This window comes from Pseudophryne corroboree, chromosome 9 (assembly GCF_028390025.1).
Source record: "Pseudophryne corroboree isolate aPseCor3 chromosome 9, aPseCor3.hap2, whole genome shotgun sequence".
Classification (NCBI taxonomy): domain Eukaryota; kingdom Metazoa; phylum Chordata; class Amphibia; order Anura; family Myobatrachidae; genus Pseudophryne; species Pseudophryne corroboree.
Window position 1 is genome coordinate 276,508,712 of NC_086452.1, and position 25,774 is coordinate 276,534,485.

The window sequence follows — 25,774 nt, forward strand, 5'->3', positions numbered from 1 at the left end:
TGTACCTTTGCATTTTTCTCCCAAACGAAAGACACTAGAATGAAAATTTTAAAGCCTCCTGTTAGTGCGTCATCTACACGTTATAGCCCTGAATTTTCCAATGCCTATCTCTTTGCAAAAGAGAGATATCGGCAAGGAAAAGCTGTATTGTACCTTTGCATTTTTCTACCAAACGAAGGACACTAGAATGAAAATTTTAAAGCCTCCTGTTAGTGCTTCATCTACACGTTATAGCCCTGAATTTTCCAATGCCTATCTCTTTGCAAAAGAGAGATATCGGCAAGGAAAAGCTGTATTGTACCTTTGCATTTTTCTCCCAAACGAAGGACACTAGAATAAAATTTTTAAAGCCTCCTGTTAGTGCTTCATCTACACGTTATAGCCCTGAATTTTCCAATGCCTATCTCTTTGCAAAAGAGAGATATCGGCAAGGAAAAGCTGTATTGTACCTTTGCATTTGTCTCCCAAACGAAAGACACTAGAATGAAAATTTTAAAGCCTCCTGTTAGTGGTTCATCTACACGTTATAGCCCTGAATTTTCCAATGCCTATCTCTTTGCAAAAGAGAGATATCGGCAAGGAAAAGCTGCATTGTACCTTTGCATTTTTCTCCCAAACGAAGGACACTAGAATAAAAATTTTAAAGCCTCCTGTTAGTGCTTCATCTACACGTTATAGCCCTGAATTTTCCAATGCCTATCTCTTTGCAAAAGAGAGATATCGGCAAGGAAAAGCTGTATTGTACCTTTGCATTTTTCTCCAAAACGAAGGACACTAGAATGAAAATTTTAAAGCCTCCTGTTAGTGCTTCATCTACAAGTTATAGCCCTGAATTTTCCAATGCCTATCTCTTTGCAAAAGAGAGATATTGGCAAGGAAAAGCTGCATTGTACCTTAGCATTTTTCTCCCAAACGAAGGACACTAGAATAAAAATTTTAAAGCCTCCTGTTAGTGCTTCATCTACACGTTATAGCCCTGAATTTTCCAATGCCTATCTCTTTGCAAAAGAGAGATATCGGCAAGGAAAAGCTGTATTGTACCTTTGCATTTTTCTCCGAAACGAAGGACACTAGAATTAAAATTTTAAAGCCTCCTGTTAGTGCTTCATCTACACGTTATAGCCCTGAATTTTCCAATGCCTATCTCTTTGAAAAAAAGAGATATCGGCAAGGAAAAGCTATATTGTACCTTTGCATTTTTCTTCAAACGAAGGACACTAGAATGAAAATTTTAAAGCCTCCTGTTAGTGCTTCATCTACACGTTATAGCCCTGAATTTTCCAATGCCTATCTCTTTGCAAAAGAGAGATATCGGCAAGGAAAAGCTGTATTGTACCTTTGCATTTTTCTCCCAAACGAAAGACACTAGAATGAAAATTTTAAAGCCTCCTGTTAGTGCGTCATCTACACGTTATAGCCCTGAATTTTCCAATGCCTATCTCTTTGCAAAAGAGAGATATTGGCAAGGAAAAGCTGTATTGTACCTTTGCATTTTTCTCCGAAACGAAGGACACTAGAATGAAAATTTTAAAGCCTCCTGTTAGTGCTTCATCTACACGTTATAGCCCTGAATTTTCCAATGCCTATCTCTTTGAAAAAAAGAGATATCGGCAAGGAAAAGCTATATTGTACCTTTGCATTTTTCTTCAAACGAAGGACACTAGAATGAAAATTTTAAAGCCTCCTGTTAGTGCTTCATCTACACGTTATAGCCCTGAATTTTCCAATGCCTATCTCTTTGCAAAAGAGAGATATCGGCAAGGAAAAGCTGTATTGTACCTTTGCATTTTTCTCCCAAACGAAAGACACTAGAATGAAAATTTTAAAGCCTCCTGTTAGTGCGTCATCTACACGTTATAGCCCTGAATTTTCCAATGCCTATCTCTTTGCAAAAGAGAGATATCGGCAAGGAAAAGCTGTATTGTACCTTTGCATTTTTCTACCAAACGAAGGACACTAGAATGAAAATTTTAAAGCCTCCTGTTAGTGCTTCATCTACACGTTATAGCCCTGAATTTTCCAATGCCTATCTCTTTGCAAAAGAGAGATATCGGCAAGGAAAAGCTGTATTGTACCTTTGCATTTTTCTCCCAAACGAAGGACACTAGAATAAAATTTTTAAAGCCTCCTGTTAGTGCTTCATCTACACGTTATAGCCCTGAATTTTCCAATGCCTATCTCTTTGCAAAAGAGAGATATCGGCAAGGAAAAGCTGTATTGTACCTTTGCATTTGTCTCCCAAACGAAAGACACTAGAATGAAAATTTTAAAGCCTCCTGTTAGTGGTTCATCTACACGTTATAGCCCTGAATTTTCCAATGCCTATCTCTTTGCAAAAGAGAGATATCGGCAAGGAAAAGCTGCATTGTACCTTTGCATTTTTCTCCCAAACGAAGGACACTAGAATAAAAATTTTAAAGCCTCCTGTTAGTGCTTCATCTACACGTTATAGCCCTGAATTTTCCAATGCCTATCTCTTTGCAAAAGAGAGATATCGGCAAGGAAAAGCTGTATTGTACCTTTGCATTTTTCTCCAAAACGAAGGACACTAGAATGAAAATTTTAAAGCCTCCTGTTAGTGCTTCATCTACAAGTTATAGCCCTGAATTTTCCAATGCCTATCTCTTTGAAAAAAAGAGATATCGGCAAGGAAAAGCTATATTGTACCTTTGCATTTTTCTTCAAACGAAGGACACTAGAATGAAAATTTTAAAGCCTCCTGTTAGTGCTTCATCTACACGTTATAGCCCTGAATTTTCCAATGCCTATCTCTTTGCAAAAGAGAGATATCGGCAAGGAAAAGCTGTATTGTACCTTTGCATTTTTCTCCCAAACGAAAGACACTAGAATGAAAATTTTAAAGCCTCCTGTTAGTGCGTCATCTACACGTTATAGCCCTGAATTTTCCAATGCCTATCTCTTTGCAAAAGAGAGATATCGGCAAGGAAAAGCTGTATTGTACCTTTGCATTTTTCTACCAAACGAAGGACACTAGAATGAAAATTTTAAAGCCTCCTGTTAGTGCTTCATCTACACGTTATAGCCCTGAATTTTCCAATGCCTATCTCTTTGCAAAAGAGAGATATCGGCAAGGAAAAGCTGTATTGTACCTTTGCATTTTTCTCCCAAACGAAGGACACTAGAATAAAATTTTTAAAGCCTCCTGTTAGTGCTTCATCTACACGTTATAGCCCTGAATTTTCCAATGCCTATCTCTTTGCAAAAGAGAGATATCGGCAAGGAAAAGCTGCATTGTACCTTTGCATTTTTCTCCCAAACGAAGGACACATGAATGAAAATTTTAAAGCCTCCTGTTAGTGCTTCATCTACACGGTATTGCCCTGAATTTTCCAATGCCTAGCTCTTTGCAAAAGAGAGATATCAGCAAGGAAAAGCTGTATTGAACCTTTGTGTTTTTCTCCCAAACGAAGGACACTAGAATAACATTTTTAAAGCCTCCTGTTAGTGCTTCATCTACACGTTATAGCCCTGAATTTTCCAATGCCTATCTCTTTGCAAAAGAGAGATATCGGCAAGGAAAAGCTGTATTGTACCTTTGCATTTTTCTCCCAAACGAAAGACACTAGAATGAAAATTTTAAAGCCTCCTGTTAGTGCTTCATCTACACGTTATAGCCCTGAATTTTCCAATGCCTATCGCTTTGCAAAAGAGAGATATCGGCAAGGAAAAGCTGCATTGTAACTTTGCATTTTTCTCCCAAACGAAGGACACTAGAATGAAAATTTTAAAGCCTCCTGTTAGTGCTTCATCTACACGTTATAGCCCTGAATTTTCCAATGCCTATCTCTTTGCAAAAGAGAGATATCGGCAAGGAAAAGCTGTATTGTACTTTTGCATTTTTCTCCCAAACGAAGGACACTAGAATAAAAATTTTAAAGCCTCCTGTTAGTGCTTCATCTACACGTTATAGCCCTGAATTTTCCAATGCCTATCTCTTTGCAAAAGAGAGATATCGGCAAGGAAAAGCTGTATTGTACCTTTGCATTTTTCTCCGAAACGAAGGACACTAGAATGAAAATTTTAAAGCCTCCTGTTAGTGCTTCATCTACACGTTATAGCCCTGAATTTTCCAATGCCTATCTCTTTGCAAAAGAGAGATATAGGCAAGGAAAAGCTGTATTGTACCTTTGCATTTTTCTCCCAAACGAAGGACACTAGAATGAAAATTTTTAAGCCTCCTGTTAGTGCTTCATCTACACGTTATAGCCCTGAATTTTCCAATGCCTATCTCTTTGCAAAAGAGAGATATCAGCAAGGAAAAGCTGTATTGTACCTTTGCATTTTTCTCCCAAACGAAGGACACTAGAATGAAAATTTTAAAGCCTCCTGTTAGTGCTTCATCTACACGTTATAGCCCTGAATTTTCCAATGCCTATCTCTTTGCAAAAGAGAGATATCGGCAATGAAAAGCTGTATTGAACCTTTGCATTTTTCTCCCAAACGAAGGACACTAGAATGAAAATTTTAAAGCCTCCTGTTAGTGCTTCATCTACACGTTATAGCCCTAAATTTTCCAATGCCTATCTCTTTGCAAAAGAGAGATATCGGCAAGGAAAAGCTGTATTGTACCTTTGCATTTTTCTCCCAAATGAAGGAAACTAGAATGAAAATTTTAAAGCCTCCTGTTAGTGCTTCATCTACACGTTATAGCCCTGAATTTTCCTATGCCTATCTCTTTGCAAAAGAGAGATATCGGCAAGGAAAAGCTGTATTGTACCTTTGCATTTTTCTCCCAAACGAAGGACACTAGAATGAAAATTTTAAAGCCTCCTGTTAGTGCTTCATCTACACGTTATAGCCCTGAATTTTCCAATGCCTATCTCTTTGCAAAAGAGAGATATCGGCAAGGAAAAGCTGTATTGTACCTTTGCATTTTTCTCCCAAACGAAGGACACTAGAATTAAAATTTTAAAGCCTCCTGTTAGTGCTTCATCTCCCCTGCTTATACCACGGTAGAAAGAGGGTCTTAAAGAAGAGGGGGGCACATAATTAGGCGCATATATATGTGGAAATACAGCGCTACTGGGTAAACATAAAATTATTGTGCTTTTTTCCTGGGTCATATAGCGCTGGGGTGTGTGCTGGCATACTCTCTATCTCTGTCTCTCCTAAGGGCCTTGTTGGGGAACTGTCCTCAGATAAGAGGATTCCCTGAGTGTATGGTGTGTCGGTACACGTGTGTCGACATGTCTGAGGTAGAAGGCTCTCCTAGAGAGGAGCAGGAGCAAATTAATGTGGTGTCTCCATCGACAACGCTGACACCTGACTGGATGGATATGTGGAATGTTTTAAGTGCTAATGTAAACTTATTACACAAGAGATTAGACAAAGCTGAAGCTAGGGAACAGTCAGGGAGTCAACCCATGCCTGTCCCTATGTCGCAGGGACCTTCGGGGTCTCAAAAGCGCCCACTATCCCAAATAGTTGACACAGATACCGACACGGATTCTGACTCCAGTGTCGACTACGATGATGCAAAGTTACAGCCAAAATTGGCTAAATGTATTCGATATATGATTATTGCAATAAAAGATGTTTTGCACATCACAGAGTCCCCTGTCCCTGACACGAGGTACATGTATAAGGGAAAGAAACCTGAGATAACCTTTCCCCCCTCACATGAGTTGAACGAATTATGTGAAAAAGCTTGGGAATCTCCAGACAAAAAGCTGCAGATTCCCAAAAGGATTCTTATGGCGTATCCTTTCCCGCCAATGGACAGGATACGGTGGGAATCCTCCCCTAGGGTGGATAAAGCATTGACACGCTTATCCAAAAAGGTAGCGCTGCCATCCCAGGATACGGCTACCATCAGGGACCCTGCTGACCGCAAGCAGGAGGTTACCCTAAAGTCCATTTACACACATTCTGGTACCTTACTCAGACCGGCAATTGCGTCGGCCGGGGTTGTAGCGCGGTGGCAGCATGGACAGATACCTTATCAGCAGAGATTGAGACCCTAGATAAGGATGCTATGTTATTGACCATAGGGCATATAAAAGATGCTGTCCTATATATGAGAGATGCTCAAAGTGACATTAGTCTACTGGGTTCTAGAATAAACGCTATGTCGATTTCTGCTAGACGAGTCCTATGGACCCGGCAATAGACAGGTGATGCCGACTCAAAAAGGCATATGGAGGTTTTACCTTACAGGGGTGAGGAATTGTTTGGGGAAGGTCTCTCGGACCTAGTCTCCACAGCTACAGCTGGTAAATCAAATTTTTTGCCTTATATTCCCTCACAGCCTAAGAAAGCACCACATTATCAAATGCAGTCCTTTCGATCACAGAGAAACAAGAAAGTACGAGGTGCGTCCTTTCTTGCCAGAGGTAAGGGCAGAGGGAAGAAGCTGAACAACACAGCTAGTTCCCAGGAACAGAAGTCCTCCCCGGCCTCTACAAAATCCACCGCATGACGCTGGGGCTCCGCTAAAGGAGTCCGCCCAGTTGGGGGCACGTCTTCGAGTTTTCAGCCACATCTGGGTTCATTCGCAGGTGGATCCCTAGGCAATAGAAATTGTTTCTCAGGGTTACAAGCTGAAATTCGAAGAGGTGCCTCCTCGCCGGTTTTTCAAATCGGCCCTACCATCTTCTCCCCAGGAAAGGGAGATAGTGTTAAATGCAATTCACAAATTGTATCTTCAACAGGTGGTGGTCAAGGTTCCGCTGCTTCAACAAGGAAAGGGAAATTATTCGACCCTGTTTGTAGTCCCAAAACCGGACGGTTTGGTCAGACCCATATTAAATTTAAAATCCCTGAACCTATACTTGAAAAGGTTCAAGTTCAAGATGGAATCGCTAAGAGCGGTCATCGCCAGCCTAGAAGGGGGGGATTTTATGATATCTCTGGACATAAAGGATGCATACCTTCATGTACTCATTTATCCACCTCATCAGGCGTACCTAAGATTTGCGGTACAGTATTGTCATTACCAATTTCAGACGTTGCCGTTTGGTCTCTCCAGAATTTTCTCCGAGAATTTTCACCAAGGTAATGACGGAAATTATGGTGCTCCTGCGAAAGCAAGGTGTCACAATTATCCCGTACTTGAACGATCTCCTCATAAAAGCGAGATCAAGAGAGCAGTTGCTGAACAGCGTATAACTTTCACTGAAGGTGTTACAGCAACACGGCTGGATTCTCAATATCCCGGTGTCGCAGTTGGTTCCTACGACTCGTCTGACTTTGCTTGGGCATTATTCTGGATACGGACAAGAAAAGGGTTTATCTTCCGATAGAAAAGGCCCAGGAACTCATGACTCTGGTCAGGAACCTATTGAAACCAAAACAGGTGTCAGTGCATCACTGCACTCGAGTCCTGGGAATGATGGTGGCATCATACGAGGCCATTCCCTTCGGCAGGTTCTATGCGAGGATCTTGCAATGGGACCTACTGGACAAGTGGTCCGGGTCACATCTACAGATTCATCAGTTGATCACCCTGTCCCCCAGGGCCAGGGTATCTCTCCTGTGGTGGCTGCAGAGTGCTCACCTTCTAGAGGGCCGCAGGTTCGGCATTCAGGACTGGATCCTGGTGATCACGAACGCGAGCCTCCGAGGTTGGGGAGCAGCCACACAGGGAAGAAATTTCCAAGGTCTTTGGTCAAGTCAGGAGACTTGTCTTCACATCAACATCCTGGAGCTAAGGGCCATATACAACGCCCTATTTCAAGCAGAGACCTTACTTCGCGACCAACCAGTTCTGATCCAGTCAGACAACGTCACCGCAGTAGTTCATGTAAACCGCCAAGGCGGCACAAGGAGCAGAGTGGCGATGGCGGAAGCCACCAGAATTCTTCGTTGGGCGGAGAATCATGTAAGTGCACTGTCAGCAGTGTTCATTCCGGGAGTGGACAACTGGGAAGCAGACTTCCTCAGCAGACACGACCTACATCCAGGAGAGTGGGGACTCCATCAGGAAGTCTTCGCACAGATTGCAAGTCGGTGGGGACTGTTCCAGATAGACATGATGGCGTCCCGCCTCAACAAAAAGCTACAGAGGTATTGCACCAGGTCAAGAGACCCTCAGGCAGTAGCTGTAGACGCCCTAGTGACACCGTGGGTGTTCCGGTCGGTCTATGTATTTCCTCCTCTACCTCTCATACCCAAGGTGTTGATAATAGTAAGAAAAAGAGGAGTAAGAACAATTCTCATTGTTCCAGATTGGCCGCGAAGGACCTGGTATCCAGATCTGCAGGAAATGCTCACAGAAGATCCGTGGCCACTTCCTCTAAGACAGGACCTGTTGCAACAGGGGCCCTGTCTGTTCCAAGACTTACCGCGGCTGCGTTTGACGGCATGGCGGTTGAACGCCGGATCCTAGCGGAAAAGGGTATTCCAGATGAGGTCATTCCTACGCTAATAAAAGCTAGGAAGGACGTGACATCTAAACATTATCACTGTATATGGCGAAAATATGTTTCTTGGTGTGAGGCCAGGAATGCTCCTACGGAAGAATTCCACCTGGGCCACTTCCTTCACTTCCTACAAACTGGAGTGAATTTGGGCCTAAAATTAGGCTCTATTAAGGTTCAGATTTTGGCCTTATCCATTTTCTTTCAAAAGGAATTGGCCTCTCTTCCTGAAGTAAGTACAAACTTTTGTGAAGGGAGTACTGCATATTCAGCCTCCTTTTGTACCTCCGGTGGTCCCTTGGGACCTTAACGTGGTGTTAAGGTTATGGTTTGAACCACTTAAAATGGTGGAGTTTAAATATCTCACTTGGAAGGTGGTCATGTTATTAGCCTTGGCTTCCGCTAGGCGAGTGTCGGAATTAGCAGCTTTATCACATAAAATCCCCTATCTGGTTTTCCATATGGATAGAGCGGAATTGCAGACCCGTCCTCAATTCCTGCTAAAAGTGGACTCATCCTTTCATATGAACCAACCTATTGTGGTGCCTGTGGCTACGCGTGACTTGGAGGATTCCGAGTCCCTTGATGTGGTCAGGGCTTTGAAAATTTACGTGGCCAGAACGGCTAGAGTCAGAAAAACAGAAGCACTGTTTGTCCTGTATGCAGCCAACAAGATTGGCACCCCTGCTTCAAAGCAGACTATTGCTCTCTGGATCTGTAACACGATTCAGCAGGCGCTTTCTATGGCGGGATTGCCGTTCCCTAATTCAGTCAAGGCCCATTCCACTAGGAAGGTGGGCTCTTCTTGGGCAGCTGCCCGAGGGGTCTCGGCACTACAGCTGTGCCGAGCTGCTACTTGGTCGGGTTCAAACACCTTTGCAAAGTTCTATAAGTTTGATACCCTGGCTGAGGAGGACCTCCTGTTTGCTCAATCGGTGCTGCAGAGTCATCCGCACTCTCCTGCCCGTTTGGGAGCTTTTTTATAATCCCCATGGTCCTTACGGAGTCCCCAGCATCCTCTAGGACGTAAGAGAAAATAAGATTTTAAACCTACCGGTAAATCTTTTTCTCGTTGTCCGTAGAGGATGCTGGGTGCCCGTCCCAAGTGCGGACTACTTCTGCAAGACTTGTATATAGTTATTGCTTATATAAGGGTTATATGTTAGTTTTCATCGGTCTTGGACTGATGCTATGTTGTTTTCATACTGTTAACTGGGTAGTATATCACAAGTTATACGGTGTGATTGGTGTGGCTGGTATGAATCTTGACCTTGGATTAACAAAAATCCTTTCCTCGTACTGTCCGTCTCCTCTGGGCACAGTTTCTCTAACTGAGGTATGGAGGAGGGGCATAGAGGGAGGAGCCAGTGCACACCCAGATCTAAAGTCTTTCTTAAAGTGCCCATGTCTGCTGCGGAGCCCGTCTATCCCCCATGGTCCTTACGGAGTCCCCATCATCCTCTACGGACTACGAGAAAAAAAACTTACCGGTAGGTTTAAAATGTTATTTTTTTCTCTGCAACCCACTGCTAAATTGTGCTTCCTAGCTGTTTTTTATAAAATCACTTAACTAAATCTAACCCTGTATTACGTCAGAGAAGGCCAGGTACCCTACACCATAAGAGGGGGTTTAAAATTTTGACTTGTCTACTTAAAGATCACCAAAATCTGATCACAAGGTCAATTACATCCCTGGGTGGGATTGAACCACCAACCTTTTGGTTAATAGCCCATGTAAGTGAAAGAGATCCTGAAGCACTCGCTCATCATGGGAAAGTACCAATGTGTTTCTTACAAAAACTCTCCAGATTATTGACTTTTTAAAGTTTTTCTAGGAAACGTTTTAGATGAATGCTTATTAGCCTTTGTCAGTATGTACTTTTACGAGGTGTCTCTGTGGTGCAATCGGTTAGCATGTTTGGCTATTAACCAAAAGGTTGGTGGTTCAATCCCACCCATGGATGTAATTGACCTTGTGATTAGATGTTGGTGATCTTTAAGTAGACAAGTCAAAGTTTAAAACCCCCTCTTATGGTGTAGGGTACCTGGCCTTCTCTGATGTAATCAGAGTTAGATTTGATTAAGTGGTTTTATAAAAAACAGCTAGGAAGCACAATTTAGCAGTGTGTTGCAGAGAAAAAAAATTATGCTGGCAGAAAAGTCCAATTGAGTGATTAAACAGCTCTTCATTTTCTGATTTTATGTTTATGCTAACAAATTTGCTCTCTGAAAAGTGTCCACAAAGTCAAGTCTCTGATTAACACCTTTGTAGGAATGGTTTTTCACCTATTACTGAATTAAACTTGCTTCATTGGAAAGGCAGCAAGATGCATCCTCATTTCAATGTCTACTGAAATAATACAGGTTGACACCAGGAAACATAAACGTCACTGCATCCTTGCTTCTTCCTCATGGGGAAGTCTGTTTAATGTGAAAACAAGGTGATATCTAATCAGCACACAGGTAAGGAATTAAGAAAATCTTTCTTTATGGGTGAAGATGTTTCTCACAAAATTGTTGCACCAAAGCATCATTGAAATTCAAGCTGGAAAGATGATTTTAATATATCACTTGTACATTTTGTACTGCTCTTCTGGTGACAATGTAGTTTGTTTTTGTCAATTACCATTTTAATAATAGGGTAAAGAAAATTAAGTGGATTTTTGAAAGAAAACAATACTGTCAATATACTATTAAAACAAATTAAAATGGTAAAAGTTATTGTACTTTAAGTAAAAATAAAAGAGCCAAAATATCAATCCCAGTTTTGGATTACTTTAATTAACAAAAAACAATGCATATAGCAGAGGATAGTTTCAATCTGCCTACCTCTGGGTTATGGGCCCAGCATGCTTCCGTTGCAGTACTCTGCTGCTCATGTAAGTGCAAGAGATCCTGAAGCACTCACTCATCATGGGAAAGTAGCAATGTGTTTCTTACAAAAACTCTCCAGATTATTGACTTTTTAAAGTTTTTCTAGGAAACGTTCTAGATGAATGCTTATTAGCCTTTGTCAGAATGAATTTTACGAGGTGTCTCTGTGGTGCAATCGGTTAGCATGTTTGGCTATTAACCAAAAGGTTGGTGGTTCAATCCCACCCAGGGATGTAATTGACCTTGTGATCAGATTTTGGTGATCTTTAAGTAGACAAGTCAAAATTTCAAACCCCCTCTTATGGTGTAGGGTACCTGGCCTTCTCTGATGTAATCAGAGTTAGATTTGATTAAGTGATTTTATAAAAAACAGCTAGGAAGCACAATTTAGCAGTGGGTTGCTGAGAAAAAAAATTATGCTGTCAGAAAAGTCCAATTGAGTGATTAAACAGCTCTTCATTTTCTGTCTTTATTTTTATGCTAACAAATTTGCTCTCTGAAAAGTGTCCACAAAGCCAAGTCTCTGATTAACACCTTTGTAGGAATGTTTTTTCACCTATTACTGAATTAAACTTGCTACATTGGAAAGGCAGCAAGATGCATCCTCATTTCAATGTCTACTGAAATAATACAGGTTGACACCAGGAAACATAAACGTTACTGCATCCTTGCTGCTTTCTCATGTGGAAGTCTGTTTAATGTGAAAACAAGGTAATATCTAATCAGCACACAGGTAAGGAATTAAGAAAATCTTTCTTTATGGGTGAAGATGTTTCTCACAAAATTGTTGTCCCAATGCATCATTGAAATTCAAGATGGAAGATGATTTTAATATATCACTTGTACATTTTGCATTGCTCTTCTGGTGACAATGTAGTTTGTTTTTGTCAATTACCATTTCAGTAATAGGGTAAAGAAAATTAAGTGGATTTTTTAAAGAAAACAATGCTGTCAATATACTATTAAAACAAATTAAAATTATAAAAGTTATTGTACTTTAAGTAAAAATAAAAGAGCCAAAATATCAATCCCAGTTTTTGATTACTTTAATTATAAAAAAAAAAAATGCACATAGCAGAGGATAGTTTCGATCAATCGACCTCTGGGTTATGGGCCCAGCATTCTTCCATTGCACTACTCTGCTGCTCATGGAAGTCCGAGAGATCCTGAAGACTAAATTGATTAAAGGCCTAAAAGTACTGGACTATAAGGAAAGACTTACTAGGCTGAATATGTATACACTAGAAAAGAGGTGCCTAAGAGGAGATATTATTAATATCTTCAAATATGTAAAGATACATAACAAAGAGTTATCAGAGGAATTATTTATTAAAAGAACACGTGGTCACTCGCTGCGACTGGAGGAAAGTTCAGAACGCAATGGAGGAAAGGGTTCTTCACTGTTAGGGCAATCAGGATGTGGACTTCCCTGCCAGGGAAGGTGGTAATGGCGGACTCTGTAATTGGATTTAAAAAAGGAATGGATACATTTCTGAATGAAAAAGCTATCCAAGGTTATAATACTTAAAATATCAACATGGTTAATCCGGGGGTAACATGAGTTATAGTAGCTTACTAGTCATAAAACATTATTCAGCAAGTATGTAGAATCATCACAACTTAAAACAGGTTGAACACGATGGGCAATTTGCCTCTATTCAACCTCAAAAACTATGTTACTATATGTTACTATATTACTATGTTACTGTAGTATACAGAACACCACAATGCAATGAGCAGTGATAGTGAGCACTGATGAGGATTCTAGAACTGACACTGAGCAGCAAGATGCAGCACTGGACTATTAGTAATGTACTGTAGTATGCTGAGCACCACAATGCAGCACAAGACAATGAGCAGTGATACTGAGCACTGATGAGGATACTACTGAGAACTGACACTGAGCAGGAGAGACACACTACTAGTATTACTGAGCAGCAATAAGTAACCACTGATACTGAGCACTGATATTGAGATTTCCACTGAGAGAACATAGCCACGTCCTCTCCGCTCTCTCTTCAATGCACGAGTAAAAATGGCGGCAACGCGCAGCTCTTTATATGGAATCCGAATCTCGCGAGAATCCGACAGCGGGATGATGACATTTTCCCTTGTTCAGGTTTTCAGAGTCAGGCGGGAACAACCGAGCCTGCCTCAGACCAGTGTAAACCACGTGGAGTTCGTGGGGAATTCGGTTCTCGGAGAACTGAACCCGCTCCTCTCTACCTTATACCCATCAATTTTTTTATTTTAAATCTAAGCCCCTGCAGTTTTCTGTAAGCATCTGCTTCGCTATGATGATCAACAAGTCACAAGGGCAAACACTCAGGGCTTGAGGCATAGATCTCAGGACCAGCTGCTACAAGCATGGCAGAGGTGTCACTATCACTGGTGACACCCAGAGAGGTGGCGAGGGAGATTGTAATGCAGTGCGTGCAAATAAGCAGCGCAATGGTACAAAGGAGTCATGATTTCATAGGTAGGGGCGTGGCCTGGTGGCCTGAATCTACATTTTGTTGCTCCGGGTGTCCCGGGGGTTGGGGGCTGCACCCGGGGACTAGTGTGTAAGCGGTGCTGGCTCCTGCACAGTGACAGGGCATGGCCACCCAGTATGACACCTCCCTTCTTGACCATGCTGTAATTGCAGTCGCACTGCAGTTCAGCGTGATCATAAACAATGGTGTAGCCTCCTGCTGGTGCAGACTGTATGTGCGCGCAGGAAGCCGCCACCATTTTTGTGATCACAGCGGCTGAATGTGATGTCATACAGCCGCTGTGACCACGCCCCCTGTGTCTCCTCCATTGCAGACCCCATTTTGAAGCCTTGCCCCTGCACTGCTCCATCCCTGACTTGGAAAAGGAGTGTTGCAGACCCCACTCTCCCCCCCTGCCCCGATTGACAGGCAGAGGCGATCGCATGCAGGCACATGCGTATGCTCTTAGCAATTTTTGCAGTTGGATCGCTTATTGTGATTGCAATCCAACCTGAATCAGGCCCTATTACCTATCACAATGCGCTGCGGGCAGTACAAAATTGGGTTAATATAGGAGAAAAACCCCCAGACCTGTGCTCCTTAACTGTACCTGGTGGCTAGTGGAGCGGCTGCCCAGTAATCAGTGTCCACCCCAGTGCGCACACGGCCCACCCCCTACGGCCACGCTCCCCTTAATCAGCGGCCTCGTGATCCGGAAGGGCGGTGTGTGTGTGACTGACCTTAGGAAGAAACCGGAGCCTCCGCTGCAGTGACCCAGCAACCAGGGCACGGGAGTATAAAGCGCCGCTGGGAGTGATGAAGCTGCAGTAAAGATGTCTATTAGACCTAGCCTGCTGCAGCCCTTGTAGATTCTCGTAAAACAAGTTCTTCTTTTCTTGTCAAAATTAATAGCTAAGAATAGGCTGCCTGAGGCAGGCCCCTGTTAAGTGGCCTGCTACTGAAGGCACCAACTACAAACTGAGCTCCCTGTTCATGGAAGCGGGGTTATAGAGGAGGATGCGCTGAGCATCTTGGGAATAGTCAAAAGCTTTGAGCCAGTTGGTGCCTCAGATCAAGATCCTACTCTACACCCCAATGTGAATCCTTGTGGAGTCCAGTGTACCCCACAGAAGAAATTAATGTGTCACACCCATTGGCAGCAACCTTAGAATAGCTGCTGACGGGCACAATTGAGAAAGGAAGGGGGGGGGGCATTTGAATCCAGCACATAGATGCAATTCAAATATGTAATTTGTACCTTCCTATTTTAAAATATAATGGATGAACCTCACCCTGTTAGAACAATCTTCATGATCAAGAGATCTAATATGTAAAATAAGTATGAGTTGGGATAGGGCTGGGGAGGGTGGCAGCTCGGGCAGCCCCTCCCCCGTCAAGTTAAGGAGATTCAACTGAGGAAGCACAAGGGAACTCTCGTCTGGGGACAACAACTGCAGGGAGACCACATCTTTTCAGATGAACATGGGAGGGCGGAAGGCTGCCTAATACTGAAGCACCATCAAATATCAAACCATATCCAACAACTAGTGCAAGCATTCCTGGGGGAAGGTCTGCAGCAGACGGATTTGCATACGGTGATGTCATCCAAGCAGTGGGCCAAAGTTGTCTGGAACCCTCATCTGCATATAAAAAGAGAAAAGGGGCATGCAGGGCATGGCGGCCTTTTGCAGTGCTTGGATGACCCCTAGTTCGCATTAAACACCCCCACCCTCCTTTGGTGTAGGGCTCATGTTGGCCATGCCCCATCCCCTGAAGCATTCATGCTGATTTCTTGCAGCAGCTGGGCACTGTAACAGCTCCAGAGCTGTTCTGTAAGGCAAGTAAAAGGGTGTGGGCCCTGCAGCACCACCTGTAGTTCGCATTGTGCGTTGGAAGGCACAAAGTAAGCAGACGGGAGGAGAAATCAGGATAGTACACAAGGGCATCCTTTTCTCTTAGTCCGTAGAGGATGCTGGGGTCACATTAAGAACCATGGGGTATAGACGGGATCCGCAAGAGACATGGGCACTTTAAGACTTTCAAAGGGTGTGAACTGGCTCCTCCCTCTATGCCCCTCCTCCAGACTCCAGTTATAGGAACTGTGCCCAGGGAGACGGACATTTCGAGGAAAGGATTTATTGTTAAACTAAGGTGAGCATCTTACCAGCTCACACCTTAAGCATGCCGCAGAACGTGGCATTCAACAGAACACAAGCCAACGGCATGAACAATTGCAGCAAAAAGCTGACCAGAACCGTAACACAACATGTGTATAACCACAAGTAATAACTGCAGACACAGTATGGACTGGGACGGGTGCCCAGCATCCTCTACGGACTAAGAGAAAAGGATTTACCAGTAGGTATTAAAATCCTATTTTCTCATACGACCTAGAGGATGCTGGGGTCACATTAAGAACCATGGGGTTATACCAAAGCTCTTGAACGGGTGGGAGAGTGCGTACGACTCTGCAGCACCGAATGACCCAACTTGAGGTTATCATCAGCCAAGGTATCAAACTTGTAAAACTTAGCAAAAGTGTTTACTAAATAGCTGCTCGGCAAAGTTGCAATGCCGAGACTCCCCGACCAGCTGCCCAGGATGAACCCTCCTTTCTAGTAGAATGGGTCTTCACCTAATTCAGTAACGGCAATCCTGCCGTGGAATGAGCATGCTGAATCTTACCACAGATCCAGCGCATAATGGTCTGCATGGAAGCAGGATACCCAATCCTGTTGGGAGCATACAGGACAAACAGAGCCTCTGTTTTCCTAATCTGAACCGTTCTGGTGACATAAATTTTCAAAGTTCTGACCACAGCCAGAGACTTTGACTCAACGAAGGTGTCAGTGGCCAAAGGCACCATGTGGAAAGATGACCCACCTTTGGCAGAAATTGTTGACGTGTCCTCAATTCTGCTCTATCTTCATGAAAGATCAAATAAAGGCTCTTGTGATACTGCATGGTTTGTACTGTTTTCCATGTGCTCCCAGATCTTTCAAGCAATTAGCATGGTCAAGAAAGTTCTGTTTGAAAAGAAACAAACATTTACTGTCATTGTTATGCAAATAAACTTACATTAAAGCTAACAAGAAAGCACACTCGTTCTGTCTTTAAACTGATAAAAGAAACCCCAATAATATGGGGCATGCAAAAATTGAGATAAAACTCAGTTTTGCTCCTCTCCACGGAAATCTTTAATAAAAGGCGAAATATTTGTTAGTTCTGAAGAGAAACCAGAGCATGACCAAGATTCCACCTGTCGCCTGAGTGCCATGCCAGCAGTTCTCATTCAGCTCAAAGTGAGCACCCAATTTGAATGAAAGAAAGCAGATTTCTCACCAGGCTTCCCCTTGCTATAAACATGGTTTGTACTCTTTTTCCATGTGCTCCCAGATCTTTCAAACAATTAGTGTGGTCAAGAAAGTTCTGTTTGAAAAGAAACAAACATTTACTGTCAGTTCTATGCAAATGAGCTTACATTAAAGCACACTCGTTCTATCTTTAAACCGATAAAATAAAACCCCAATAAGATGGGGCATGCAAAAATTGAGATAAAACTCAGTTTTGCTCCTCTCCACGGAAATCTTTAGTAAAAGGCGAAAGATTTGTTAGTTCTGAAGAGAAACCAGAGCATGACCAAGATTCCACCTGTCGCCTGAGTGCCATGCCAGCAGTCCTCATTCAGCTCAAAGTGAGCACCCAATTTGAAAGAAAGAAAGCAGATTTCTCACCAGGCTTCCCCTTGCTATAAGCATGGTTTGTACTCTTTTCCATGTGCTCCCAGATCTTTCAAGCAATTAGTATGGTCAAGAAAGTTCTGCTTGAAAAGAAACAGACATTTATTGTCATTGTTATGCAAATAAACTTACATTAAAGCTAACAAGAAAGCACACTCGTTCTGTCTTTAAACTGATAAAAGAAACCCCAATAATATGGGGCATGCAAACATTGAGATAAAACTCAGTTTTGCTCCTCTCCGCGGAAATCTTTAATAAAAGGCAAAAGATTTGTTCATTCTGAAGAGAAACCAGAGCATGACCAAGATTCCACCTCTCGCCTGAGTGCCATGCCAGCAGTCCTCATTCAGCTCAAAGTGAGCACCCAATTTGAAAGAAATAAAGCAGATTTCTCACCAGGCTTCCCCTTGCTATAAACATGGGGGGTAATTCCAAGTTGATCGCAGCAGGAAATTTTTTAGCAGTTGGGCAAAACCATGTGCACTGCAGGGGGGGCAGATATAACATGTGCAGAGAGAGTTAGATTTGGGTGGGTTATTTTGTTTCTGTGCAGGGTTAATACTGGCTGCTTTATTTTTACACTGCAATTTAGATTGCAGATTGAACACACCCCACCCAAATCTAACTCTCTCTGCACATGTTATATCTGCCCCCCTGCAGTGCACATGGTTTTGGCCAACTGCTAAAAAAATTCCTGCTGCGATCAACTTGGAATTACCCCCATGGTTTGTACTCTTTTCCATGTGCTCCCAGATCTTTCAAGCAATTAGTGTGGTCAAGAAAGTTCTGTTTGAAAAGAAACAAACATTTACTGTCATTTCTATGCAAATGAGCTTACATTAAAGCACACTCGTTCTGTCTTTAATCTGATAAAAGAAACCCCAATAAGATGGGGCATGCAAAAATTGAGATAAAACTCAGTTTTGCTCCTCTCCACGGAAATCTTTAGTAAAAGGCGAAAGATTTGTTCGTTCTGAAGAGAAACCAGAGCATGACCAAGATTCCACCTGTCGCCTGAGTGCCGTGCCAGCAGTCCTCATTCAGATCAAAGTGGGCGCCCAATTTGAAAGAAAGCAGATTTCTCACCTGTCTTCTCCTTGCTATAAGCATGGTTTGTACTGTATTCCATGTGCTCCCAGATCTTTCAAGCAAGTAGCATGGTCAAGAAAGTTCTGTTTGAAAAGAAACAAACATTTACTGTCATTTCTATGCAAATGAGCTTACATTAAAGCACACTCATTCTATCTTTAAACCGATAAAAGAAACCCCAAAAAGAAGGGGCATGCAAAAATTGAGATAAAACTCAGTTTTGCTCCTCTCCACGGAAATCTTTAGTAAAAGGCGAAAGATTTGCTCGTTCTGAAGAGAAACCAGAGCATGACCAAGATTTTTATCTGAAAATATGTGTTCTCCCTGCAGTTGTTGTCCCCAGATGAGAGTTCCCATGTGCTGCCTCAGTTGAATCTCCTTTACTTGACAGGGGGGTGCTCGAGCAGCGACCCTCCCCAGCTCTAGCCCAACTCCTACTTACCTGCCAGGTGAGAAACTATGATCAGGAAGGTGCTTCTCCCAGGGCAAGGCTCACCCATTGCACTCTGGGTGTGCTGCTTCTGCGATTTCCCCAAATGTGGGAAACTTGACTGCATAATTTGTGTTTCCCCTGGTCGGCTCTCGTATAATTCAGATCTCTTTGTCTCAGGTCTCTCTCCAGCCTAGTTTGCTGTCTGTTTCCACTTCTCTTTTCTTGAGCCGCTCCCTTCTATGCCCTTGCGCACTATCCTGACTTCTCCCGTCTGCTTACTTCGTGCCTTCCAACGCACAATGCACACTACAGGTAGTGCTGCAGGGCCCACACCCTTTTACTTGCCTTACAGAGCATCTCTGGAGCAGTTACAGTGCCCAGCTGCTGCAAGAAATCAGCTTGAATGCTTCAGGGGCTGGGGCATAGCCAACATGAGCCCCACACCGAAGGAGGGTGGAGGTGTGTAATGCGAACTAGGGGTCATCCAAGCGCCGCAAAAGGCCGCCATGCCCTGCACGCCCCTTGTCTCTTTTCATATGCAGACGAGGGTTGAAGCCAACTTTGACCCACTGCTTGGATGACATCACCATATGCAAATCCATCTGCTGCAGGCCTTCCCCCAGGAATGCTTGCACTAGTTGTTGCATTTGGTTTGTTGTTTGGGGGTGCTTCAGTATTAGGCAGCCTTCTGCCCTCCCATGTTCATCTGAAAATATGTGTTCTCCCTGCAGTTGTTGTCCCCAGATGAGAGTTCCCTTGTGCTGCCTCAGTTGAATCTCCTTTACTTGACAGAGATGTGCCTGAGCAGCGGTCCTCCCCAGCCCTATCCCAAATCATACTTATTTTGCATAGGCGATACCATGGTCATGAAGATTGTTCTCCCAGGGTGAGGTTCATTCATTGCATTCTGGGTATGCTGACCCCTGTGATTTCCCCAAATGTGGGAAACTCGACTGCATTATTTGTGGTAGTGGGGGACTGTGTTTGTGCTTTCCTCTGGTCAGCTCTGGTAAAAGTCAGATTTCTTTATCTCAGATCTTCCTCTAGCCTTGTTCTTCTTTCGAGAGTTCACTTGTGCTGCCTCAGTTGGATCTTTTTCACTTGACAGGGGGGTGCCCGAGCAGTGACCCTCCCCAGCTCTAGCCCAACTCCTACTTACCTGCCAGGTGAGATACTATGATCATGAAGGTGCTTCTCCCAGGGCAAGGCTCACCCATTGCACTCTGGTTGTGCTGCCCCTGCGATTTCCCCAAATGTGGGAAACTTGACTGCATAATTTGTGTTTCCCTTGGTCGGCTCTCGTATAATTCAGATCTCTTTGTCTCAGGTCTCTCTCCAGCCTAGTTTGCTGTCTGTTTCCACTTCTCTTTTCTTAAGCCGCTCCATTCTATGGCCTTGCGCACTATCCTTCCTTCTCCCGTCTGCTTACTTTGTGCCTTCCAATGAACAATGCAAACTACAGGTAGTGCTGCAGGGCCCACACCCTTTTACTTGCCGTACAGAGCAGCTCTGGAGCTGTTACACTGCCCAGCTACTGCAAGAAATCTGCTTGAATGCTTCAGGGGCTGGGGCATAGCCAACCAGAGCCCCACACCGAAGGAGGGTGGAGGTGTTTAATGCGAACTAGGGGTCATCCAAGCGCCGCAAAAGGCCGCCATGCCCTGCACGCCCCTTTTCTCTTTTCATATGCAGACGAGGGTTGAAGCCAACTTTGACTCACTGCTTGGATGACATCACCATATGCAAATCCATCTGCTGCAGGCCTTCCCCCAGGAATGCTTGCACTAGTTGTTGCATTTGGTTTGTTGTTTGGGGGTGCTTCAGTATTAGGCAGCCTTCTGCCCTCCCATGTTCATCTGAAAATATGTGTTCTCCCTGCAGTTGTTGTCCCCAGATGAGAGTTCCCTTATGCTGCCTCAGTTGAATCTCCTTTACTTGACAGAGATGTGCCTGAGCAGCGGCCCTCCACAGCCCTATCCCAAATCATACTTATTTTGCATAGGAGATACCATGGTCATGAAGATTATTCTCCCAGTGTGAGGTTCATTCATTGCATTCTGGGTATGCTGACCCCTGTGATTTCCCCAAATGTGGGAAACTCGACAGCATTATTTGTGGTAGTGGGGGACTGTGTTTGTGTTTTCCTCTGGTCAGCTCTGGTAAAAGTCAGATTTCTTTGTCTCAGATCTTCCTCTAGCCTTGTTCTTCTTTCGAGAATTCCCTTGTGCTGCCTCAGTTGGATCTCATTCACTTGACAGGGGGTACCCGAGCAGCGACCCTCCCCAGCTCTAGCCCAACTCCTACTTACCTGCCAGGTGAGATACTATGATCATGTAGGTGCTTCTCCCAGGGCAAGGCTCACCCATTGCACTCTGGGTGTGCTGCTCCTGCGATTTCCCCAAATGTGGGAAACTTGACTGCATAATTTGTGTTTCCCCTGGTCGGCTCTCGTATAATTCAGATCTCTTTGTCTCAGGTCTCTCTCCAGCCTAGTTTGCTGTCTGTTTCCACTTCTCTTTTCTTAAGTGCCTTCCAATGCACAATGCAAACTACAGGTAGTGCTGCAGGGCCCACACCCTTTTACTTGCCATACAGAGCAGCTCTGGAGCTGTTACAGTGCCCAGCTGCTGCAAGAAATCAGCTTGAATGCTTCAGGGGCTGGGGCATAGCCAACATGAGCCCCACACCGATGGAGGGTGGGGGTGTTTAATGCGAACTAAGGGTCATCCAAGCGCCGCAAAAGGCCGCCATGCCCTGCATACCCCTTTTCTCTTTTCATATGCAGATGAGGGTTCCAGCCAACTTTGGCCCACTGCTTGGATGACATCACCGTATGCAAATCCGTCTTCTGCAGAACTTCCCCCAGGAATGCTTGTACTAGTTGTTGCATTTGGTTTGTTGTTTGGGGGTGCTTCAGTATTAGGCAGCCTTCTGCCCTCCCATGTAGATCTGAAAATATGTGTTCTCCCTGCAGTTGTTGTCCCGAGATGGGAGTTCCCTTGTGCTGCCTCAGTTGAATCTCCTTTACTTGACAGAGATGTGCCTGAGCAGCGGCCCTCCCCTGCCCTATCCCAAATCATACTTATTTTGCATAGGAGATACCATGGTCATGAAGATTGTTCTCCGAGGGTGAGGTTCATTCATTGCATTTTGGGTATGCTGACCCCTGTGATTTTCCCAAATGTGGGAAACTCGACTGCATTATTTGTGGTAGTGGGGGACTGTGTTTGTGCTTTCCTCTGGTCAGCTCTGGTAAAAGTCAGATTTCTTTGTCTCAGATCTTCCTCTAGCCTTGTTCTTCTTTCAAGAGTTCCCTTGTGCTGCCTCAGTTTGATCTCCTTCACTTGACAGGGGGGTACCCGAGCAGCGACCCTCCCCAGCTCTAGCCCAACTCCTACTTACCTGCCAGGTGAGATACTATGATCATGTAGGTGCTTCTCCCAGGGCAAGGCTCACCCATTGCACTCTGGGTGTGCTGCCCCTGCGATTTCCCCAAATGTGGGAAACTTGACTGCATAATTTGTGTTTCCCCTGGACGGCTCTCGTATAATTCAGATCTCTTTGTCTCAGGTCTCTCTCCAGCCTAGTTTGCTGTCTGTTTCCACTTCTCTTTTCTTGAGCCGCTCCCTTCTATGCCCTTGCGCACTATCCTGACTTCTCCCGTCTGCTTACTTTGTGCCTTCCAACACACAATGCGAACTACAGGTAGTGCTGCAGGGCCCACACCCTTTTACTTGCCTTACAGAGCAGCTCTGGAGCTGTTACAGTGCCCAGCTGCTGCAAGAAATCAGCTTGAATGCTTCAGGGGCTGGGGCATAGCCCACATCAGCCCCACAACGAAGGAGGGTGGAGGTATTTAATGCGAACTAGGGGTCATCCAAGCGCCGCAAAAGGCCGCCATGCACTGCATAACCCTTTTCTCTTTTCATATGCAGATGAGGGTTCCAGCCAACTTTGGCCCACTGCTTGGATGACATCACCGTATGCAAATCCGTCTTCTGCAGACCTTCTCCCAGGAATGCTTTTACTAGTTGTTACATTTGGTTTGTTGTTTGGGGGTGCTTCAGTATTAGGCAGCCTTCTGCCCTCCCATGTTCATCTGAAAATATGTGTTCTCCCTGCAGTTGTTGTCCCCAGATGAGAGTTCCCTTGTGCTGCCTTAGTTGAATCTCCTTTACTTGACAGAGATGTGCCTGAGCAGCGGCCCTCCCCAGCCCTATCCCAAATCATACTTATTTTGCATAGGAGATACCATGGTCATAAAGATTGTTCTCCCAGGGTGAGGTTCATTCATTGCATTCTGGGTATGCTGACCCCTGTGATTTCCCCAAATGTGGGAAACTCGACTGCATTATTTGTGGTAGTGGGGGACTGTGTTTGTGCTTTCCTATGGTCAGCTCTGGTAAAAGTCAGATTTCTTTGTCTCAGATCTTCCTCTAGCCTTGTTCTTTTTTCGAGAGTTTCCTTGTGCTGCCTCAGTTGGATCTCCTTCACTTGACAGGGGGGTGCCCGAGCAGCGACCGTCCCCAGCTAGCCCAACTCCTACTTACCTGCCAGGTGAGATACTATGATCGAGAAGGTGCTTCTCCCAGGGCAAGGCTCACCCATTGCACTCTGGGTGTGCTGCTCCTACGATTTCCCCAAATGTGGGACACTTGACTGCATAATTTGTGTTTCCCCTGGTCGGCTCTCATATAATTCAGATCTCTTTGTCTCAGGTCTCTCTCCAGCCTAGTTTGCTGTCTGTTTCCACTTTTCTTTTCTTGAGCCCCTGCCTTCTATGCCCTTGTGCACTCTCCTGACTTCTCCTGTCTGCTTACTTTGTGCCTTCCAACGCACAATGCAAACTACAGGTAGTGCTGCAGGGCCCACACCCTTTTACTTGCCTTACAGAGCAGCTCTGGAGCTGTTACAGTGCCCAGCTGCTGCAAGAAATCAGCTTGAATGCTTCAGGGGCTGGGGCATAGCCAACATGAGCCCCACACCGACGGAGGGTGGAGGTGTTTAATGCGAACTAAGGGTCATCCAAGCGCCGCAAAAGGCCGCCATGCCCTGCATACCCCTTTTCTCTTTTCATATGCAGATGAGGGTTCCAGCCAACTTTGGCCCACTGCTTGGATGACATCACCGTATGCAAATCCGTCTTCTGCAGACCTTTTCCCAGGAATGCTTGTACTAGTTGTTGCATTTGGTTTGTTGTTTGGGGGTGCTTCAGTATTAGGCAGCCTTCTGCTCTCCCATGTTCATCTGAAAATATGTGTTCTCCCTGCAGTTGTTGTCCCCAGATGAGAGGTCCCTTGTGCTGCCTCAGTTGAATCTCCTTTACTTGACAGAGATGTGCCTGAGCAGTGGCCCTCCCCAGCCCTATCCCAAATCATACTTATTTTGCATAGGAGATACCATGGTCATGAAGATTGTTCTCACAGGGTGAGGTTCATTCATTGCATTCTGGGTATGCTGACCCCTGTGATTTCCCCAAATGTGGGAAACTCGACTGCATTATTTGTGGTAGTGGGGGACTGTGTTTGTGCTTTCCTCTGGTCAGCTCTGGTAAAAGTCAGATTTCTTTGTCTCAGATCTTCCTCTAGCCTTGTTCTTTTTTTGAGAGTTTCCTTGTGCTGCCTCAGTTGGATCTCCTTCACTTGACAGGGGGGTGCCTGAGCAGCGACCCTCCCCAGCTCAAGCCCAACTCCTACTTACCTGCCAGGTGAGATACTATGATCAGGAAGGTGCTTCTCCAAGGGCAAGGCTCACCCATTGCACTCTGGGTGTGCTGCTCCTACGATTTCCCCAAATGTGGGACACTTGACTGCATAATTTGTGTTTCCTCTGGTCGGCTACCCGTATAATTCAGATCTCATAGGTCTCAGGTCTCTCTCCAGCCTAGTTTGCTGTCTGTTTCCACTTCTCTTTTCTTGAGCCGCTCCCTTCTATGCCCTTGTGCACTATCCTGACCTCCCCGTCTGCTTACTTTGTGCCTTCCAATGCACAATGCAAACTACAGGTAGTGCTGCAGGGCCCACACCCTTTTACTTGCTTTACAGAGCAGCTCTGGAGCTGTTACAGTGCCCAGCTGCTGCAAGAAATCAGCTTGAATGCTTCAGGGGCTGGGGCATAGCCAACATGAGCCCCACACCGAAGGAGGGTGGGGGTGTTTATTGCGAACTAGGGGTCATCCAAGCGCCGCAAAAGGCCGCCATGCCCTGCATACCCCTTTTCTCTTTTCATATGCAGATGAGGGTTCCAGCCAACTTTAGCCCACTGCTTGGATGACATCACCGTATGCAAATCCGTCTTCTGCAGACCTTCCCCCAGGAATGCTTGTACTAGTTGTTGCATTTGGTTTGTTGTTTGGGGGTGCTTCAGTATTAGGCAGCCTTCTGCCCTCCCATGTTCATCTGAAAATATGTGTTCTCCCTGCAGTTGTTGTCCCCAGATGAGAGTTCCCTTGTGCTGCCTCAGTTGAATCTCCTTTACTTGACAGAGATATGCCTGAGCAGCGGACCTCCCCAGCCCTATCCCAAATCATACTTATTTTGCATAGGAGATACCATGGTCATGAAGATTGTTCTCCCATGGTGAGGTTCATTCATTGCATTCTGGGTATGCTGAGCCCTGTGATTTCCCCAAATGTGGGAAACTCGACTGCATTATTTGTGGTAGTGGGGGACTGTGTTTGTGCTTTCCTCTGGTCAGCTCTGGTAAAAGTCAGATTTCTTTGTCTCAGATCTTCCTCTAGCCTTGTTCTTCTTTCGAGAGTTCCCTTGTGCTGCCTCAGTTGGATCT

General features: G+C 44.6%; 17 non-coding genes and 1 pseudogene across 17 annotated transcripts; 13 read left to right on the forward strand and 5 right to left on the reverse strand.

The window, feature by feature from the left end:
- Positions 1-11,412: 11,412 nt before the first annotated feature.
- On the forward strand, positions 11,413-11,486 carry TRNAN-AUU (transfer RNA asparagine (anticodon AUU)). Its single transcript has one exon. It is a non-coding gene; the product is annotated as a tRNA-Asn (tRNA).
- Positions 11,487-16,855: 5,369 nt separating this feature from the next.
- On the reverse strand, positions 16,856-16,971 carry LOC134959491 (U5 spliceosomal RNA). The gene has a single exon (XR_010187523.1). It is a non-coding gene; the product is annotated as a U5 spliceosomal RNA (small nuclear RNA).
- Positions 16,972-17,247: 276 nt separating this feature from the next.
- LOC134959318 (U5 spliceosomal RNA) lies at positions 17,248-17,363 on the reverse strand. The gene has a single exon (XR_010187366.1). It is a non-coding gene; the product is annotated as a U5 spliceosomal RNA (small nuclear RNA).
- Positions 17,364-17,649: 286 nt separating this feature from the next.
- LOC134959495 (U5 spliceosomal RNA) lies at positions 17,650-17,765 on the reverse strand. The gene has a single exon (XR_010187525.1). It is a non-coding gene; the product is annotated as a U5 spliceosomal RNA (small nuclear RNA).
- A 578-nt stretch (positions 17,766-18,343) lies between these two features.
- Positions 18,344-18,459, reverse strand: LOC134959301 (U5 spliceosomal RNA). The gene has a single exon (XR_010187350.1). It is a non-coding gene; the product is annotated as a U5 spliceosomal RNA (small nuclear RNA).
- Positions 18,460-18,729: 270 nt separating this feature from the next.
- LOC134959426 (U5 spliceosomal RNA) lies at positions 18,730-18,845 on the reverse strand. Its single transcript, XR_010187464.1, has one exon. It is a non-coding gene; the product is annotated as a U5 spliceosomal RNA (small nuclear RNA).
- Positions 18,846-18,989: 144 nt separating this feature from the next.
- On the forward strand, positions 18,990-19,152 carry LOC134959240 (U1 spliceosomal RNA). The gene has a single exon (XR_010187313.1). It is a non-coding gene; the product is annotated as a U1 spliceosomal RNA (small nuclear RNA).
- Positions 19,153-19,823: 671 nt separating this feature from the next.
- On the forward strand, positions 19,824-19,987 carry LOC134959211 (U1 spliceosomal RNA). The gene has a single exon (XR_010187285.1). It is a non-coding gene; the product is annotated as a U1 spliceosomal RNA (small nuclear RNA).
- A 152-nt stretch (positions 19,988-20,139) lies between these two features.
- LOC134959241 (U1 spliceosomal RNA) lies at positions 20,140-20,302 on the forward strand. Its single transcript, XR_010187314.1, has one exon. It is a non-coding gene; the product is annotated as a U1 spliceosomal RNA (small nuclear RNA).
- A 671-nt stretch (positions 20,303-20,973) lies between these two features.
- Positions 20,974-21,137, forward strand: LOC134959228 (U1 spliceosomal RNA). The gene has a single exon (XR_010187301.1). It is a non-coding gene; the product is annotated as a U1 spliceosomal RNA (small nuclear RNA).
- Positions 21,138-21,288: 151 nt separating this feature from the next.
- On the forward strand, positions 21,289-21,451 carry LOC134959239 (U1 spliceosomal RNA). The gene has a single exon (XR_010187312.1). It is a non-coding gene; the product is annotated as a U1 spliceosomal RNA (small nuclear RNA).
- A 615-nt stretch (positions 21,452-22,066) lies between these two features.
- LOC134959203 (U1 spliceosomal RNA) lies at positions 22,067-22,230 on the forward strand. The gene has a single exon (XR_010187277.1). It is a non-coding gene; the product is annotated as a U1 spliceosomal RNA (small nuclear RNA).
- Positions 22,231-22,382: 152 nt separating this feature from the next.
- On the forward strand, positions 22,383-22,545 carry LOC134959232 (U1 spliceosomal RNA). The gene has a single exon (XR_010187305.1). It is a non-coding gene; the product is annotated as a U1 spliceosomal RNA (small nuclear RNA).
- A 671-nt stretch (positions 22,546-23,216) lies between these two features.
- On the forward strand, positions 23,217-23,380 carry LOC134959213 (U1 spliceosomal RNA). Its single transcript, XR_010187287.1, has one exon. It is a non-coding gene; the product is annotated as a U1 spliceosomal RNA (small nuclear RNA).
- A 150-nt stretch (positions 23,381-23,530) lies between these two features.
- Positions 23,531-23,672, forward strand: LOC134959255 (U1 spliceosomal RNA; annotated as a pseudogene).
- A 692-nt stretch (positions 23,673-24,364) lies between these two features.
- Positions 24,365-24,528, forward strand: LOC134959214 (U1 spliceosomal RNA). Its single transcript, XR_010187288.1, has one exon. It is a non-coding gene; the product is annotated as a U1 spliceosomal RNA (small nuclear RNA).
- Positions 24,529-24,680: 152 nt separating this feature from the next.
- Positions 24,681-24,844, forward strand: LOC134959252 (U1 spliceosomal RNA). Its single transcript, XR_010187318.1, has one exon. It is a non-coding gene; the product is annotated as a U1 spliceosomal RNA (small nuclear RNA).
- Positions 24,845-25,515: 671 nt separating this feature from the next.
- Positions 25,516-25,679, forward strand: LOC134959224 (U1 spliceosomal RNA). The gene has a single exon (XR_010187298.1). It is a non-coding gene; the product is annotated as a U1 spliceosomal RNA (small nuclear RNA).
- Positions 25,680-25,774: the final 95 nt, after the last annotated feature.